General features: G+C 41.6%; 1 long non-coding RNA gene across 1 annotated transcript; it reads left to right on the forward strand.

The window, feature by feature from the left end:
• Positions 1-1,001: 1,001 nt before the first annotated feature.
• On the forward strand, positions 1,002-3,565 carry LOC113930569. Its single transcript, XR_003522530.1, has 3 exons — positions 1,002-1,116; positions 2,716-2,866; positions 3,511-3,565. It is a non-coding gene; the product is annotated as an uncharacterized LOC113930569 (long non-coding RNA).
• Positions 3,566-6,590: the final 3,025 nt, after the last annotated feature.

Here is a 6,590-nt window from a genome sequence, read left to right on the forward strand (position 1 = left end):
TTGGTGTGAAATTTCCCAAGGTGCCAATCATATTGAAAACCATGACGGTAGACCCTGTGTTTAGTCTCCCCATCCTGCTGGGAATGACCTCAAGTTCATTTTAGCCACGCTAGTTTTTTCTCATCTTCAAAGACACTGGCTCCTTCCTGACGCACAGGGTTTCCATCTGCTATCCTGCTACCCTCTCTTCTGGTTTTCTGACCAGTAGTCCGGGTACACACCTCTCTGTCAAGGCTACAACCAATGCGCCAACTTTCGGAAGACCTCCGACCTTCCCCAGGAGGGTTAATTCCCCGCCCTGGCTTCCCAGAGCCTGGGACCACCCGTTATTCAATCAGACAGTAATGCAGTGCGTGTGGCTACGTTTACTTCCTCTACCAGGCTTCAGGCATCATGTGAGCATCTTATTTACCCTTGTGCCCTCAGCTCCTGGCAGAGGATGGAGGCTTTCGAAAGGTAGATTGAAACAAAACAACCAAAAACCAAAATAAGATCATGTCTACGGAAATGCTTTAGCCATTCTAGGAATTGCAAGAACCCCAAATCCACATTAGTTTTATGACCAGTGACTATGTTATGTTGGTCTGTGGTTACGTGAATTCTCCTGTGATGCTTCCTCCACTAGGAGCCAATATGATGGAGATGGGAGTCCAACAGAGTGTCTCAACCTTGGCTCTACTGACATTGAGGTTGGATCCTTCTTGATGGTGGGGGCTACCCTGTGCATTGTGGGACATTGAGCAGCATCCCTGGTCTCCACCCACCAGGTGCCAGGAGTGCCAACACCGTCCCTGTGTTGTGACAATCAAAACGTGTCCAAACATGGCCAAGTGTCCCCTGGGCGGACAAACCTACCTCAAGGTTGGGAACCACCAGACTACCTTATAGGATCATTTTTTAATCTTTTTTTGTTTTGTAGGAGTATCTGAAAGGGACCTTTAAGAAAAAGAGAAACACCATTTATTGTGGAAACATTCAAGTATCTCCAGTTTCAAAAGTATCTCCAGCCAAATTTCATCTCACTTGAATTGAAGGTGTTAATAACAGAGAACTACAAAATCTTTCTCGCAGAAATCAGCACACATATTCTTACCACTCCTGACCTGGTGCTTTATGGTTCGTTACTCGCTCCTCGCTGCTTGGGTGATGGTGTGGTTAGTAGTGAGAGAGCAACATGAAAAGGGAAAGAAATGCTAGAGTTTTCGCTCCACCTCTACTAAGAGACCACCTTACTACACTTAAATGTTTCAAATTATTTCAGGGGTAAGAAGCAAAGATCATTGTATTAAACTGGGTTCTATTGAGAAACAATAAAATACAGATACATGCATACATATGTACACATATATAGGGAGGTATATACAGGTATCTGACATCATATGCATATAGTATGTAGAGGAGTCTATTATGTCATATATGTGCATATTACATAGATATTCATGGACACAGGGTGTGGAGGTGTGCGGACGTATGATTTCTTCTGTGGCGGTGCCCATTTGATTTATGCACCTACACTATGTTCTTTGCTTACCTTCTACTTAATGAAGCCTTCAAAAGTGCTCAAGTACACACACACACACAAACACAAATATACACCTAAAAGTGAAATAATTGAAATCAAAAGGGTAGTATATAAATTCCTTGAAGATAAATGCAGTGTTCTAATTCAACATGTATTTTTATCCTTTTGAAAAATATGGAGTATAAATAAATGTCCTATACATTAACTATCAAGAAGTATTCATTATTGGTTACAAGTCAGGCTACCCTACTGAGGGAACCATAGAATTGAAATATCCTCTCATGATACAGTAGTAATCATTCCACTCCAATTAATCGACATGTATTTTTATTTTTTATTTTTGTTATTTTAAAAAATGATAATTTATTTATTTGAGAGACAGAGAAAGAGGGGGAGAGCATGAACAGGGGGAGAGGCAGAGGGAGAGGGAGAAGCAGGCTCTCCACTGGGCAGGGAGCCCCACGTGGGGCTTGATCCCAAGGCCCTGGGATCATGACTTGAGCCAAAGGCAGGCGCTTAACCGACTGAGTCACCCAAGAGCCCTGACACGTATTTTTAATATAAAAAGGGGAACTAGGGGCTCCTGGGTGGCTCAGTCATTAAGCGTCTGCCTTCGGCTCAGGTCATGATCCCAGGGTCCTGGGATCGAGCCCCACATCCTCCCTCTCCCACTCCCCCTGCTTGTGTTCCCTCTCTTGCTGTGTCTCTCTCTGTCAAATAAATAAAATCTTTATTAAAAAATTTTTTTAAATAAAAAAATAAAAATAAATAAAGAGGGGGATCAAGTAAGTCTACCTAACAAAATTCCAATTATTTCCCATTTATGGGATGAAAAAAATTTGTCTCAAAATATTACTCTCCCTTCCCTTATACTCACTGAGCGTGTTTTGAATTAATGGAGGTTTATATGCCAGCCTCATTAAATATTGCCAATTTATCTGAAGAAATGACAGACTTGACTTGTGAGGATATGTTACTGAAAATTTACAAAATATTCAGCTCAATTCATTTGCAAACATCGGGGGGGGGGTGAAACCTAAGCATTTGAAGTATTTCTATTTGTGAGCCATCAGTCTCCTTGGAAGCCAAAATTTGTTATAATTCAATATCCCTATGAGTAATTATATTTATTCTTGGATTAGAAACAATTTTATTTTCATTGGAGTCTTTGATTTATTTTTTCTCTTCTTTAGGGAAATCATTTCTATTGGTGATGAATAGGTTGCTCTTATGTGTTACCTTCGCTCAGATACATCCCGTTTGAAGTCCTGGCTTCCAAAGGACCGTTTCAGGCCATAGGATAACAAAGCATATTCCACGAAGAGGCGGGCTTGTAAGGAGAAGGTAAGTCAGACCAGTTTGCTGAGTACGTCGGGGGTGAGGCAAGGCATTTCATCACTGGCCTCCTAACGGGGGTGTGTCCTCCTCTTACGCTGTCTCCAGAGAACAATTGCTTGGGTCACTCAGAGCCTTTGTGGTTCCATATGAATTTTAGGATTTTTTTTTTTCTGTAAAGAATGCCATTGGAATTTGCATTGAATCCATAGATCACTATGGATTGTGTGCATTATAACCATATTAATTCTTCCAGTTCATGAACATGAATATCTTTCCATTTATCTGTCATCTTTAATTTCCTTTGTCAATATTTTATAATTTCCAGCAAACAGACTTTCACCTCTTTGGTTAATTTATTCCTAAGTATTTTAGTGTTTTTGTTGCTTTTTGTAATGAGATGATCTTCTTAATTTCCTTTTTGGAGAGTTTATTACTTGTATGTAGAAATGTCAGTGATTTTTTTTGTGTTGATTGTGCAGTCCTGCAACTTTACTGGGTTTATCTAAGAGTTCTAAGAGTTTTTTTGTTGTTGTTGAGTCTTTAGGGTTTTCTACTTATGTGATCACGTCATCTGCAAACAGATGATTTTACTTCTTCCTTCCCAATTTGGATGCCTTTTATTTCTTAAGTTTATTTTATTTTTTTTAAAGATTTCATTTATTTATGTGAGAGAGAGGGAGAGCACAGAGGAAGAGTGAGAGGGAGAAACAGACTCCTCACTGAGCAGAGAGTCCAACACAGGACTTGATCCCAGGACCCCAAGACCATGACCTGAGCAGAAGGCAGACGCTTAACCGACTGAGCCAACCAGGTACCATGATGCCTTTTATTTCTTTTTCTTCCATAATTGCTCTAGCTAGGATTTTCAGTGTGACGTGGAACAGACGTGGCTAGAAACTCATCGTTGCCTTATACTGGATCTGACAGGAAAAGCTTTCTGTGTTTCATTGCTGCGGATGATGTTCGCTGTGGATTTTTCATAGATCACACTTATTGTGGTCACTGAACTCCAGGAGTAGATAACACATTTTCTTTTTGCTTATAAAACACATACAGAATTCAAGAGGTAGAAAGAGCCACAGCTAATCTATGGAGAAGGTCTGAGATCCCACTGTGTGCACACTCTGTTATTCCTCCATCCATGGAGGTATGATGGCCCAATACCGTATGAGTTCCTCCTGACCGAGGGGCAGGTCTAGTCACCCCGGGGATGCCCCACAGACCAATAGCACCTCTTCACACCTTGGCTGCAGATCCTATTACAGTTCTTCACCCTGAAAGACCCCTCCTGGGAATTGCTTGACTGTGTACATGCATTCTTCTCTTTCTGCAAGGCGTCTTCTTTCCCTCTGCCTAGAAGTCACGTCCTGGGTGAGGGATGCAGTCACTCTGGGATAGAACCTATGTTTATTTTTATTGTGTCTTAACATACATTTTAAAATGCTCGTCCACCTCTCACATTACAGAGTTTTATTTCTCTTAGTCTCACTGGAAATACTCTCATTTTGATTGCATATTTGAAGAGTGCATATAGATGCATAAATGTAATTTATTTCCAATTTATATCCTTTTTCAGAATAAGAGTGTCAAGAATGGTCAAAATCACATGTATTACATTATAAATACCTCACTGTTATCTGAGAGAGAATGGTACATTTATGTTATTTATAGATTGCTGAAAAATATAATTTCATTATTTTCTCAAACTAAATGCTAATATTCAGACTTTCCTAGGTTCCCCTCATTTTGTCTTATACCATAATAAAGTCAAAGAAAAAGAATTCACTTTTGAGTTCCAAATACCTGGAATTGCCCTAACAATTTCAGGGACTTCTTTAATTCCCTCTTACACTCTGAAAAGTACATGTAGGTTCCATTTGCCCGCTGCTGTACGATCATCCTGTTTTCAAAGCACTCCCTAAACACACCCATGCAGATATTCTCTATGATTTCCACGTGAGCAAAAGGGAAAGCCAGCTCAGCTGAATGCAGCCTATTTGGCACAACCGGCTAAGGAAACAGATTGCATTCTCTGATGGCAACCTGTCATTATCAAAGAGAGAATTTAATTTCGCGTGTCTGCTTTTGACTACAGCTCTGCCTGTCCTCAGCGATAAACCCGACAGGTTGTACGGAAGACACAGAGCTGGGTCTGCGATGCATTTCTGAAACCTAAATAAGATTGTGTATGGGGACATGGAGCCTACTGTCATCACTCTTTATCACACATCAAGAGGGAACACACAAGACACTTTCCAGGGATTCTCTGGAAGTTTCTCTCCCCTCCAGTCCTCTAGATATTCAGTCGAGGCTCTGAGGCTCCCAGGATGAGGCTCCGGAAGCAATTTGGTGTCAACGTCTGGGAACAGTGATGACTCGTCCTGGATAGCAGGGGATGAGCAATCCGTCAGGGACATGGGTGCTCCTGCTTGCTTCTGGCTGGGGAAATCTCCTACCCTGGTTCCACATTCTGCACTGGGTGGCCATCCACAAGACCCTCATGCAGCTACCGCACCCTCTACCAGCTAGTGGCCAAATTAAACGTGCCCACTGCCAAATCGCCCCGCAACCTTTTCTACTTTCAAGCCAAGGTTTCCTCTGTTTCATAAGAAAATGCAGATTTCCAAATTGCCAGTCTCTTTCATACACCATGGGAAGGTTACATGTTTGATTCTTGGAAGAAACAAAATTGTGGTCTTTTTGTGTCACGCTCACATTTTCTGTAAAAGTCCTTGCAGCGAACGAAGAGGACCTGTTTTCATTTTAGCAGGTCCTAGCAGAGCTGGGCGCAGACATCCCCCTGAGAGCTTGATAAACATGCGTGGCTGGGCCCCACTCCTAAGTTTGTGATGCAGCAGACCTGGGGTGGGGCCCCCATATCTGCATTTCTAACACATTCCCAGGTGGGGCCGGTGCTGAGGGCTCCTGGCACCCCACTGAGTGAGCACCATTCTTCCACAATGTATTTCTCACATGTCAGCCAAATAATTACATTCAACAGATCGAATAATTCTATATTTGGGGCTCCAGATCCATCATGATTCATTCCATTAAACGTTCCCCTTTCTAAAAAAATTTCACTGCTTAATTATCCACATCTTGGCATTTTAAAATATTTTCACTCCGGCTTTGGTCCCTGTAAATTTAAGGAAACAACAAAATCAATGTAGGCATTGTTCCTGATGTTCCCATCATACCCATTACTTATTCTTAGAATTTAATATTACACTTTATTTCTCCCTTTATTAAAATTAATTTTACAATCCCTCTTACCTTGTTTGAAAATGAGCTAGCAATATTTATCCATGCATCCGTATTAGAGGCACCTGTAAGATTTAATCACTCTCAGAAGGCTCTTAATAGCTAAGGCTTACCTGTAGCTCACCTTTAAGCTGTGCTGGTTAACCAAGGGGTCAGGCAGACTGCAGGGCCCCCACCTCTCTTCAGTGGTGAAATTTCAGGTGTGCAGGGGGAGGGCTTACACTTCCAAACACAATCTCCCCCACGTGCATGGTGGTGTCTCAGTTTCCATTCTTCGCTTGATTACCAAGTCTTTCACTAAATAACTGGAACTAAAAATTAAAATGCAAGCAAGCACCCCTGAAGCCGGTGAGATACTGAGTGAAAGGCATTAAATTTCTTATAGGATGGTGTTAATTTCCTAGGGCCACTGCCAACCAGGGACTTATCATAGAGTATTCTCTCTCAGTTCTGGAGACCAGAAGTCTGA

Source organism: Zalophus californianus, chromosome X, assembly GCF_009762305.2.
Source record: "Zalophus californianus isolate mZalCal1 chromosome X, mZalCal1.pri.v2, whole genome shotgun sequence".
NCBI classification, from domain to species: domain Eukaryota; kingdom Metazoa; phylum Chordata; class Mammalia; order Carnivora; family Otariidae; genus Zalophus; species Zalophus californianus.